The sequence below is a fragment of the Carlito syrichta genome, unplaced genomic scaffold, assembly GCF_000164805.1.
Source record: "Carlito syrichta isolate Samal-C Ts95f unplaced genomic scaffold, Tarsius_syrichta-2.0.1 Scaffold114289, whole genome shotgun sequence".
In the NCBI taxonomy this organism is placed as follows: domain Eukaryota; kingdom Metazoa; phylum Chordata; class Mammalia; order Primates; family Tarsiidae; genus Carlito; species Carlito syrichta.
The window spans coordinates 12,800-24,739 of record NW_007058385.1 but is presented as its reverse complement, the minus strand read 5'-3'; the positions used below and the strand labels follow the sequence as shown (position 1 = coordinate 24,739).

The 11,940-nt window shown below is 34.3% G+C and overlaps 1 long non-coding RNA gene across 1 annotated transcript in view; it reads right to left on the bottom strand.

Moving 5' to 3' along the window:
* Positions 1–9,360, bottom strand: part of LOC110596820 — a 20,941-nt gene extending 11,581 nt beyond the window's left edge. Inside the window, exons 1-2 of the long non-coding RNA XR_002482735.1 lie at positions 9,245–9,360; positions 8,307–8,422 (exon numbers count right to left, since the gene is read on the bottom strand). This is a non-coding gene — a long non-coding RNA (uncharacterized LOC110596820). The remainder of the gene's footprint in view (positions 1–8,306; positions 8,423–9,244) is intronic.
* Positions 9,361–11,940: the final 2,580 nt, after the last annotated feature.

The following is an 11,940-nucleotide window of genomic DNA, read 5'->3' as shown; positions in this document are numbered from 1 at the left end:
GTAGCACACGCCTGTAGTTCCAGCTACTTGGAAGACTGAGGCGGAAGGATCACCGGAGCCCAGGAGGTCAAGGCTGCAGTGGCCAGGAATGGCCACTGCACTCCAGTCTGGGCAACAGAGTGAGACTCCAACTCAAAAACAAAGCCTAAGACCAGATGAAGTCACAGCTGAATTCTACTAGATGTGAACAGAGGATCTGGTGCTAATCCTACTAAAATGTTTCCAAAAAACTGAGGAAGAGGGATTCCTTTCTTACTCATTCTATGTTACTGGTGACACCAAAATCTGGTAAAGACACAATACAAAAAAGAAATTTACAGAAATCAATATTCCTGATAAATATAGACACAAAAATCCTCAACAAAATACTAGCAAATTGCATCCAGCAGCACATAAAAAAATTCATTCACTCTAATCAGGTGGGCTTTATTCCTAGGATGCAAGTTTGGTTCAACATATGCAAATAAGTAAATGTGATTCACCATGTAAACAGAATTAAAAATAAAAGAACATGATATTATCTCATTAGATGCAGAATAAGTGAATAAAATCCAACATCCCTTCATAATGAAAACCCTCAACAAACTAGGGATGAAAGGTAATATGGTCATAAGAGCTATCTATGACAAACCTATAGTTAGCACCATATTAAATGGACAAAAGTGAGAAGAATTCCCATCAAGAACTGGAACAAGACAAGGATTTCATTCTTATCACTCCAATTCAACACAGTATGGAATTCTTAGCCAGAGCAATCAGGCAAGATAAAGAAATATAAAGTACTCAAACAGGAAATGATATGATTCTACACCTGGAAAAACCTAAATAGTCCTAGACCCAATAAATAACTTCAGTAAGGTTTTAGAATACAAAAATCAATGTTCACAAGTCAGTAGTGTTTCTATATACCCACTGTTCAAGCTCAGAACCAAGTCAAGCATATAATTCCATTTACAATGCACACGCACACACACACACACACACACACACACACACACACACACACACACAAATACCTAGGAATATATCTAGCCAGGGAAGTGAAAGATCTCTATAAGTAAAACTACAAAACTATACAAAAAGAAATCACAGATAACACACACAGTGGAAAAACATTCCATGCTCATGGGTCTGAAGTGTCAGTATTGTTAAAATATCCACACTGTCAAAAGCAATCTATAGACCCAATGCAATTCTTATCAAATTACCAAAATTGTTTTTCAGACAATTTATAACTGGGTATAAGACATAAGGCTGTACATTAATTTACTTAATTATATGCATCTTGGACAAAACATACACCTGAATGTCAAACCCCAGGCCATAATTGTGTAGGCCATTTGATTGTGAATGTCTTCAATGATATACAGACGTCATAACAAAATATCAACTGTGAGATAAAATAATAGCTATTAATCTATCTACCACTGTATTTTGACCTCAATGAATATCATACCATCAAGATGATATTCATGAATCACAAAATATTAAATAAAAGCAAGTTGTGGTACAGATTGAAAGCATTTTTATGAGGGTTCCATCAGGTAGCTCAGTCACTCATTGAGAAATAGAACACATAATGATATTAATGTGCCAAAATGAATGAAATCAGTTATCTTAAAGCCAGGTTCACTGGTCTGACATTATACTTGGAAATTTTTTGTCACCAAAAGCAAATGTTCACATACATTTTATGGAACTATGCATTTCATGTCACAGAAACACAAATTAAAAACCAATACCCAAGGAATAATCTCCCAAATAATAGAGTTATTAAACACATAAATCAGGCTAAAACATTCTAAAAATGTTTTTTAACTTAGATGAGGATGGATAAAGATGACCAAAATTAAGTTTTCTCTCAGTCTGATTATCTCAAACTCAAAATAAAATTCTCCAAAAATAAATCTAAGGTAGGCAAAATTGTTACCCATCCTGGTCCATAGCTCTTAATAAGCATGAAATTTATTTCATGTCTTTCAAGGTAATATAAAAATTGTATAATTGACCCAGCCCACACATACATCTTGGAATTGAATGGTTTACCAAGAATACCAGCATTAAACCCTTGTGTTAGGGTGAATTAAAGTTCATGTATATTTGATTCAGGGCACCCAGATAGAAACTGGGTGCTGTCAGTTTCCCTAGTGGCAGGAAAAAAAGTACTTCTTCAGTAGTCCTCATGTAAAGCGATAAAGGCAGAACATGAAAATGAAAAGTAAATCTCTCACGTGTGCTATTTCTTTTTTCTTTCTTTTCCTTTTCTTTTTTTTTGAGTTGGCATCTCACTCTGTTGCTCAGGCTCAGGTGCAGTGGCACACTCACAGCCATCCCCGCGTCCACCTGCTGGGCTCCAGTGATCCTTCTTCCTCAGCCTTCCAAGTAGCCAGAACTACAGGTGCATGCTACCATGCCTGGCTAATTTTTTATTTATTGTAGAAATGAGATCTCACCATGTGACCCTGACTGGACTTGAACCCGTGGGCTCAGGCAATCCACTGGCCTCAGTCTACCAAAGTGCTGGGATTACAGACTGAGCCACCAAGCCTGGCTGTGCTATTTCTTAATACAGACAAATAGTCAGTTCTCAAAAAATGGCTCCTGACACCAACTATAGACTATTGATTCACCAAACATTGTAAGAGCAAAGCATACAGGTTTTGTTGTTGTCTTGAGAACCTGTCAGATGGTTCTATGCAGTAACAAGAGCTTCCCACTGGCTACCTCTCATCTACATATTCAGGAAGCCATATCAGTAACAACTGGCATTGATTATTGTGTATACACTCACGTATAATAAACCTACTGAAACCACATAAAATTCAGGTATGGATCTCTGATATCAGGAACTCCCTATTGTATTCAATTTTACAAATTAAAGGCAATTTTTATACCTGAATTTCAAACTGGTGGCTCCAATCTTATTGTCTTTATTTTGTGAGACATCATTAATGGCCCAAAATGCCACAAAATCAAAACAACCTGAACATAATAAAATAAGGATTGATAGGCCTGCTCCTGAATTTAGGCAAAAAGATTATCATACTGTAAAGACAATGCCAATAAATCACAAAACTTCTCAATGTAGTAATTCAGTTGTAGTCAAAAGTATGGTTTTTCATATGAGGATCCCATCAGTTAGGTTAGTCAGGTATTCAATTTGGAAGAACACATGGTGAGATTAATGCTAATTGAATTGAAAAACCTAGCCAACTGAAAGACTTTATTAGTAACAACTGGCATCATTCATAGCATATACTTTCAGTATTTTGTTAATCATGAAGCCACATAGTACTCAGCAGCTGAAAAGCAGGTAACAAGTTGCTTATCTATTTATTCAATTTCAAATTTCAGCAACAAGCCATATTAGTGAATTTCACATTCTCACTCTAATTGTCAGGCTCTTTCAGTCATGACAGTTTTATCAATGATTAAACACATCCTTATGTAATTACAATCTTTTAATAAAAATTAAAGGAGAAATTGCCTTCTCATGTGTTTTGACCTAAGTGGATTTTGCATATTGGATATGCCCCTAATGAATTATATCATTTCTCAAATTTAAAGTGAACTGAATTAAGGTAAAAAGTATAGATTTTTCTTATGAAGATCACAGCAAGAAGATTAGCTACTCATTGTGAAAAATCCCCAGACTAATATTCGTATTGCCTACATGAGTACACTTAATTGTCTTAGGGTTTCAAATAATTTATTTGAAACTTGTCTGTCAACAAGGGTAGTCCCTTGCCTCTGAACAATGGAATGGTGCATCTCTTGGCAGCATAACTTACTGAAACACCCAAGGAGAAAAAAAGGTTCAGGATAGTTAGTAATTACAGATAAATTAAATAATGCTTAATAGTTCAAAATTTATTGTTCATTGCAAATAAAATAGATAAAAGTGAGCAAAACCTCACGAGGGTTAATTATCATAAGCCCAAAATAAAATTCCTAGAAGGGAAAAAAGAAAATCCAAATTCCAGCCCCAGGACTGACACCGAGGATAAATCTCTGTGTAATCCTGTTTGTCATGATTTTTAAGTATCACAGCTCCTCAAGACAAGGTAAAACCTCACTACTGAAAGAAATCATGGCATCCCACAAACATATATCTACTTTGTCTTAAAAAGTAAAACTTTACCAGAATGGAATTCTTAATCCATGGTGTCAAAATTAACAGATAACAGGCCAAATTTAGTGTAGGATGCATGGGTCATATTAATTCTTTACTGAAAAGAAGCCAAAAAGCTTTCTTCCTCAGTACTCATTATTTAGGGGAGAGAGGTAGGACAGTAGTTCAAGATGAGAAAGAAATTTCACATGTATATTAAAATTAAAACTTTTCTCATAAGGATTGGACCAAGAAAGCAAGCAGGTCAACGTTCATTAAAAATAGAGACCATTATTTAAAAAATGTGGTACATATACACAATGGAATACTACGCAGCCATAAAAAAGAACAAAGTCATGAATTTCGCAGCAACCTGGATGGAACTAGAGTTATAATACTGAGCGACCTCTCACAGAAACAAAGATCCGAGTATCACATGTTCTCACTCATATAATGGACCTTAAACATCCAATGCAATAGTATACGAAAATAACTGACCGTACTGGGAAACTATGGTGGGGGGAGGGAGATGGGATTAACAGTAGCAAATATCTGTCTGGGAATGGGGAAACACCCCATATCAACAGGGTGCCTGAATGAAACGCAATTGTATACCTAACCCTTAACTGTACCCCACAACTTCACAATAAAAAAAAAATAGAGACCATTAATAATATTTATGTTGCCTGAATAAACCTAATCTCTTAGAGGTGATATAGCATTACTCCAGTGACCTATTTGAAAATTTCATTTGTCAAAGGCAGCCACTAACTTTGAAGCTAACAGGATTCATGAAACACATTTTTATTAAAAAGAACCATGGTTTGTTCATTGTAAACACTTAGTGCATAGATAGCGTCCTTCTTAGTGAACAAATTGTGCACTTGGAAGTGCATAGATCGTGTCCTTCTAAGTGAACAAATTTCATTCATTTCAGCCTTATTTAAGTGATATGTATGTTACAATACTCTTGCCATTGCCTTCAATTATTGGAAGTTCATCAGTGATCCAAAAACATTCCAACACCATTACAATTTATTTAAACATGTGTTTATACCCAAATAAAAACTGCACAATTTGCACATCACCAATGAATCACAAAATTTCTCAACTTTCAACCAAATCAAATTTAGGTGAAATTAGAGATTGTCTCATGACCAAAATGAGAATATTTGGATATTTGAAGCACAAACCATGGTCCTTTTCATGAAGAAAAGGACTGACAGTGGTGGGAAACTATGCGGGGGTAGGGAGGAGAAGGGAGGTGGAATTAATGGTAGTCAATATCTGTCTGGTGACGGGGAGACACCCCTTATCAACAAGGGTGCCTGAACGATGCACATTTATATACCTAACCCTTAACTGTACCCTGCAATTTTATAATAAAAAATATGTTTAAAAAAAAGAAGTGCATAGATAGAAGTGTGCAAACACATTTCCACAAGGACATTTTCTCAAGCCCAATGTAAAATTCTATATGTCTATTCTTATCCTTCAATCTATTTTGATTAATTTTGTAGTAAAGTTTTGAAATTGGGAAATGTAAGTCCTCCAACTTTGTTCTTTTTTTTTCAAGATTGTTCTATGAATATGTGGTCACTCATAATTCATATGAATTTTAGGATCAATCTCATTTTATTTCAGCCTGAAGCATTTTTTTAGCACTTATAAGGAAGCTTTGCTAGTTACTCTCTCCTGCGCTCTAACCCTCCAGCTTTTCTTTATCTGGGAACATCTTAATTTCTCTTTAATTTTTGGAGAATCATTTTATCAAGTATAGAATTCTTGGTGTACAAGTTTTTGCTTTTGGCACTTTAAATATGTCATCCTACTTCCTTTAAATCTTTATTGATTCTGATGAGAAATTATCTGTTAATTTTATTGAAGATTCCTGTATGTAACAGGTCAATTCTGTCTTACCACTTTCAAGATATAATTTCTGTCTTTTAATAACTTTATTATAATATTTCTGGTGTAAATCTTTTTGAGTTTATCAAATTTGGAGTTTGCATACTTGGATGTGTAGACTAATGTCTTTGTCTAGTAAGTACAATGTCTGTGCTTCCTCTGGGACAGTTTCTATTACTATATTTTTAATAAATGAGCTACACTTTCTCATTTCTTTGTATGCCTCTTTTTAATGAAAATTTGCTGTTTTTCATATTTTCATAAAAACTGTACTATTTCTCATGTGTTATTTCTGTAGTCTTTGCTTTTTTAAATCTTATTTCTCAGAACATTCTGAATAAGTACAGTAACACTAGAAATCAGATTGTTTCCTATCTAGGTTTTGCTACAGTTGTTTGTGATAGGATATAGTCATCCATTTGTTTAGTGTCTTTTCAAAACTTTTTTTGGTAAATACTGTATTCCTTGTTATGTATGGACATTATCTCTAAAGGTAGCAGATTTCTCTAATTGTCTAGTGTGAAAGGAAGAAGGAAGGAAAGAAAGACAGAAAGATGAAAGAAAGAGAGAAAGAAAGAAAAGGAAGGAAGGGAGGGAGGAGGGAAAATTCTTTAGGTCTTACAGATTGACTCTGTGTTGGGTCATTCCTCAATGCTCAAGAGGCTGTTTATAACTCTACTTTAGGCTTTGTTTCCTATTTGACTCAAGCTTAATGACCAGTCAGATGTCAAAGCTATGGTTTCTTAGGTCTTTTCTGAGTATACATCCTGTCTTGGGCAGGGCTTTCTAGGTTCCCTTGTATATGCAGAAATTTTTCAGCCTTTATTTCTCCCCAAATTTTACTATTCTGCATTTCATCCCAGATTTTCAGCATATCTATTGTTTATCCTGTAGGTTTTTGCCCAAGTAGCAGTGGCTTATTAATTTGTCTTTCAATGTCTTAGGGAAATATTATTAATGTAGCTGCTCTGCCCTGATAGACTCTTGAATTAGGTGAAACAGAGCAAAGTCTCCTGTGTCAGTCTTTTGGGAGAAACCTATGTCAGGTCAAAATACACAAACATAATTCCTTAAGAACATGGTCTACTCTTCCTTCATATACCCACCTTGAGAATTTGGGATGCCATTTTCATGTCTACCAAGGGTGCTGGGAAATGGGGTGGGACTAAATTAAATTAAATGATCACTAAGATATTTAAGTCATCTTTCTCCTTATTAAGCATTCACTTGATTTCTATAAACCTTTGACTACCTACCAGAGTTTTGATAAAGTTGATTCAGACAGATTTTGCCACATATTTTAGTGCAGAAAAATGGAAACCTAGAATTATCTCCCATCAATTTAACACTTTGTAGTTTGAACTCTACTTCACTGTTTTAAATTTAAAAATAAATAAAAAAGTGGTCACATTAAATAACAGAATTAAAGTAACCAGAGTTTTAGGTCTACTCTTTCACTGAAGTAAAATTACCAAAACATAAGATTAATTATTTTGGTTTGTACACTTTAATATTTTGGGCACATTTGTAATGTTATGGAGCCATCTCTATCTAGTTCTAAGACATTTTTATCATCCTAAAATGATCATCTAAACCTATTAAGCAGCCAATCCTCATTCCACCATGCCTTCTAGTTCTTGACAATCACTAGTCTGCTTTCTATCTCTATGGACTTATTTATTCTGGATGCTACATATACATGGAATTATACAATATGTGTCTCTTTTGCTGTCTTATGTCACCTAGTATACATACTGTTTTTGAGGTTTATCTGTGTTATAACATATATACTTCATTCCCTTTTTGATAATATTCTATCATAAGGCTCTACCAAATTTTGTTTATCCTTTCATCAGTTGGTGGGATTTTGAGTTGTTTCCACCTATTAGCTCTTGTAAATAGTGCATCAGTATTCATGTACACATATTCATTTGGACATTTCTTCAATATTCAACTCAATTCTTTAAGTTTATACTTAGAGTAGAATTGCTGGTTTATATGGTAATTCCAAGTTTAACTTTTTGAAGAACTGCCAAAATGTTTTCCACTAAATCAGGAAAAATGATTAAATGGTCTCCTAGAAGCTATTAGAAAGATGTAAGAGAAACTAGATCCCACCAAATAATAATTTATCTTAAGCTTAAAATAAAATGCCCCAGAAAATATAAGGGCCACCCACTCTGGTTTTTATGTCATCTCATGTTTTGAAGACAACATAAGGTTTTATTGTTGAAACAAGCCATTAAACTTTATATTCATACATTCACTTTGTCTGAAAAACACCTACCAGGATGGCATCCTTAAGCCATGGTTGAAAGTTGATAGGAGACCAGATAGATACTTGTATATGTCAGCTGTCTGGTGTTGAAAAACCAAAGAATGCTATTCTTCAATCATCTTTAACTAAGGGGAAGAGAATAAGAAAGTAGGCCAAGTTGAGAAGTAATTATTTCCTGTGTGTGTGGATCATGCGTGCTATTTCTTAATGAAGAGATATTGTTATGTTAAAAAAACTCCATCATATAGGCTATAGGTCATTTATTAATCTAAAAGTATAAAGGATAATTATATAGGTCTCCTGAAATTGCAGAATCTCTCAGGTGGCTTAATACAGAAATTGCAATGAATTACAAAATGTCTCACATTTAAACCAAATTATGTTCAGGTAATAAATAGTTTTAATGAGAACTCCATGAACTGATCAGTCACTCATTGGGAAGAATAGATCATCACTCACTGATTTTGCATGAATGAATAGAATAAATCATTTTAGAGGCCAAAGTTTAATAGTCCTATGGCTTATTTGGAATTTTTTAATCACCAAAGGCAGAACTCATAACTACCCCATGGAATGGCACATCTGTTGCTGATTCAACATTCTGAAACACACAATGCAGAAAAAAATAAGCCAAGATATCAACTCTAACAATGTGTGAGTATTAAGAATAAAGATGTTAAGCTCAGAATAAAATAATAAAAAGAAGTCCCATTAGAAGCACAGAGAGATGAGTGAAGCAAGATTCTCCAAAGTGTGTTTTTCTACCAAGGCCAAAATGGAATTACAACCCCCCCCCCCGCCAAATCTAATGACTCCCCACACCTTGTTGCAAGGATTGTTACTTCTTTTGAGCCTTAGCATAATCCCACTGAACATATTCTTACATCATTATATTGCCTCAAGATACTCTTTATACATATATACATTTTTATGTTGTGAACACTTACCAGAATAGCATAATTAGATCATGGTTCAAAGGGACAGAAGATCAGTTAGATTCATTGCAGCATGGCTAGGTGGTAGCATTTAGTGGTGACAACATACCAAAGGGTGCTCTTCTTCAGTAGTCTTTATGTAGGAGGATAGGAATAAAACCACAGTTCAAAATCAGAGATACATTTTTCATGTGTGTATGACTTAAACATGCTATTTCTTAGTGTAGCGATATGGTACATAATACCACAAAGGCTTATTACTAAGACTTTAGATCACTGACTCATCAACATCATAAGGATAAGGTGCACACGTTTTTTTTGACACTAGGTAATCTATGATAGCTATCATACTATAGGGATGGTAAACATGACAAAATATTCCAACATTATTTCAATTAAATTTCAGTAAAAAGTGAACATTTTTGAGAGGATACCATCAAGTAGGCCAATTACTTATTGAGAAGAACTTATAATGGGACTCCTGATGAATTAATATGTGAAACTAGTTACTTTAAAGCCCATATTAGGAAAAAATGTCATAATTTGTAATATGTGCTTTCATTATTATGAAAATAATGGGGTCACATAATACTCAGTAGCTGAAATTTGGGTATCAATTTGGTGGTCAACTTATTCAATTTTTATGTTTCATAGGCAAACACATACTGAACCTCACATTATCCTACATTAGCATAATCTTACAGTTACAGGAAGTTCATCAGTAACCCCAAACAGTGCAACACTGTTAGAATTCCTCAATAATATTATAGAAAAATTTTGCCTAGTCATGTATCTACAGCCACATGTATACTGATTATTGGACTAGGTAACAGTGAATCAAAAAAATTCTTCAATGTTCAATCGTATAAAGCTCAGATAACAAGTAAAGACATTGTTTTGAGGTCTATATCAAGAAGAAAAAACTCATAGATATTCAGTTTACCCGAATAAGTAAAACTACCTTACGTGTGAACCTTCCATAACTCAATGTTCTTTACGGAATATCTATGTCAGTAAATGAAATTACTGATCTAGATACTAGATACTAGACTGATATTAGGTACTGAGACTATAATGATGCATATCTTAGCAGCATGTCTTACTGAAACACACAACGAGAGAAAGTGAGCCAAAGAATGAGTATACCATATTGTTAGAAATCATAGACCACTAAAATAAAGTTTACAGGCTGGGAAATCTTTGTTCACTTATAGGTGCAGTGCTACAATTGGACAAACAAGTTACCCATAAGGGTTTTATTACCTCAAGTTCAAAATAAAATTCCTCATGAGAAGAAATAAGCAATCACTACTATCTACCACAGGATTGTAATCTAGGTAGACTGAGACTCAGCATAATCCTATTGAGAATAATTTTAAGTCATTTTTTTCTCATAGAGACAATATAAGGTCTTATCATTGATTAAAGACATGATACTCCCCAGACATACATACACTTGAATCTGGCCAACTTACCAGGGAAGACTTCCTGCAGTCCTGATGCTAGGGTGTGTTAAGTTAAGAACATATTCAACATGGGACAGGTGAATGGTATTAACTTTACCAGTCACAACAGGCCAAAGAGTGCTCTTCTTTTTTTTTTTATTTTTTTAATCAATATTTTTTATTATGATATTGTGGGGTACAGTTAAGGGTTAGGTATACAAATATACTTCGTTCAGGTATGCTTGTTGATTAGAGGTGTCTCCCTGTCCCCAGACAGATATTTACTACCATTAATCCCATCTCCCTTCCCATCCCCGCCCCATAGTTTCCCACCACTGTCAGTCATTTTCTTATAGTATTACGTTGGATGTTCAAGGTCCACTATATGAGTGAGAACATGTGATACTCAGATCTTTGTTTCTGTGAGATGTCACTCAGTATTATAGAGTGCTCTTCTTATAGATCATTATCCAAGAGGCAGACATACAACAGACGTTAAAAGGAGAACTACATCTCTGCTGTGTGTCAATACAAAAAAAAATTTCCCATTACTTAGGTTTTTGTCTCTTGATTCACAAAACATAATAATGACAAGTCATGCAGATCACTTGACTTTGGAGAAACAATCAAGTGATTTTATGCAGAAACAAGAGCATCCTATTATCTGTATATTCAAGGAAGTCATATCATTAGCCACTGGTATGATTTATTGAACTTTTCATAAAATACTTTCATAAAACACATGAATCTCAGGACTTAGAAATCCATTATCAGAGCAATGGAATTGTATTCATTTACCTACACCTTGGGAAATGCATACATAGGTATTATAAACTTGTAGTCAAAATGCCCAGGTTTTATGTTGCAGACTCTCATCAATATTTCAAAAACATCCTCAAAACAGAATCATATAAAATATTATAATAAGTAGAGATGAATATGTCTACTCCTATATTTAGACCACAAAAACATCACATTGTCTCAGCATTATTTCAGTGAAATTTTAGTAAAGAGAATGTTTTTCTCATGAGGACACCATAAAGTATGTCAAAGAAGTTACTGAGAAATAGAATGCATATTGGGACACATGTTGCCACTTGGAGAAACCTATTCACTTCAAAGGCTCTATCAGAACCAGTTGGCAGCATTCATAGCATACACTTTTATTATGCTGAAAATAATGAAGACACAAGATTTTGGGGGTTTATAATCCAAATACTAGTTTGCTCACCAATTCGTTACGTATTTCACAAGCAAAGCAAA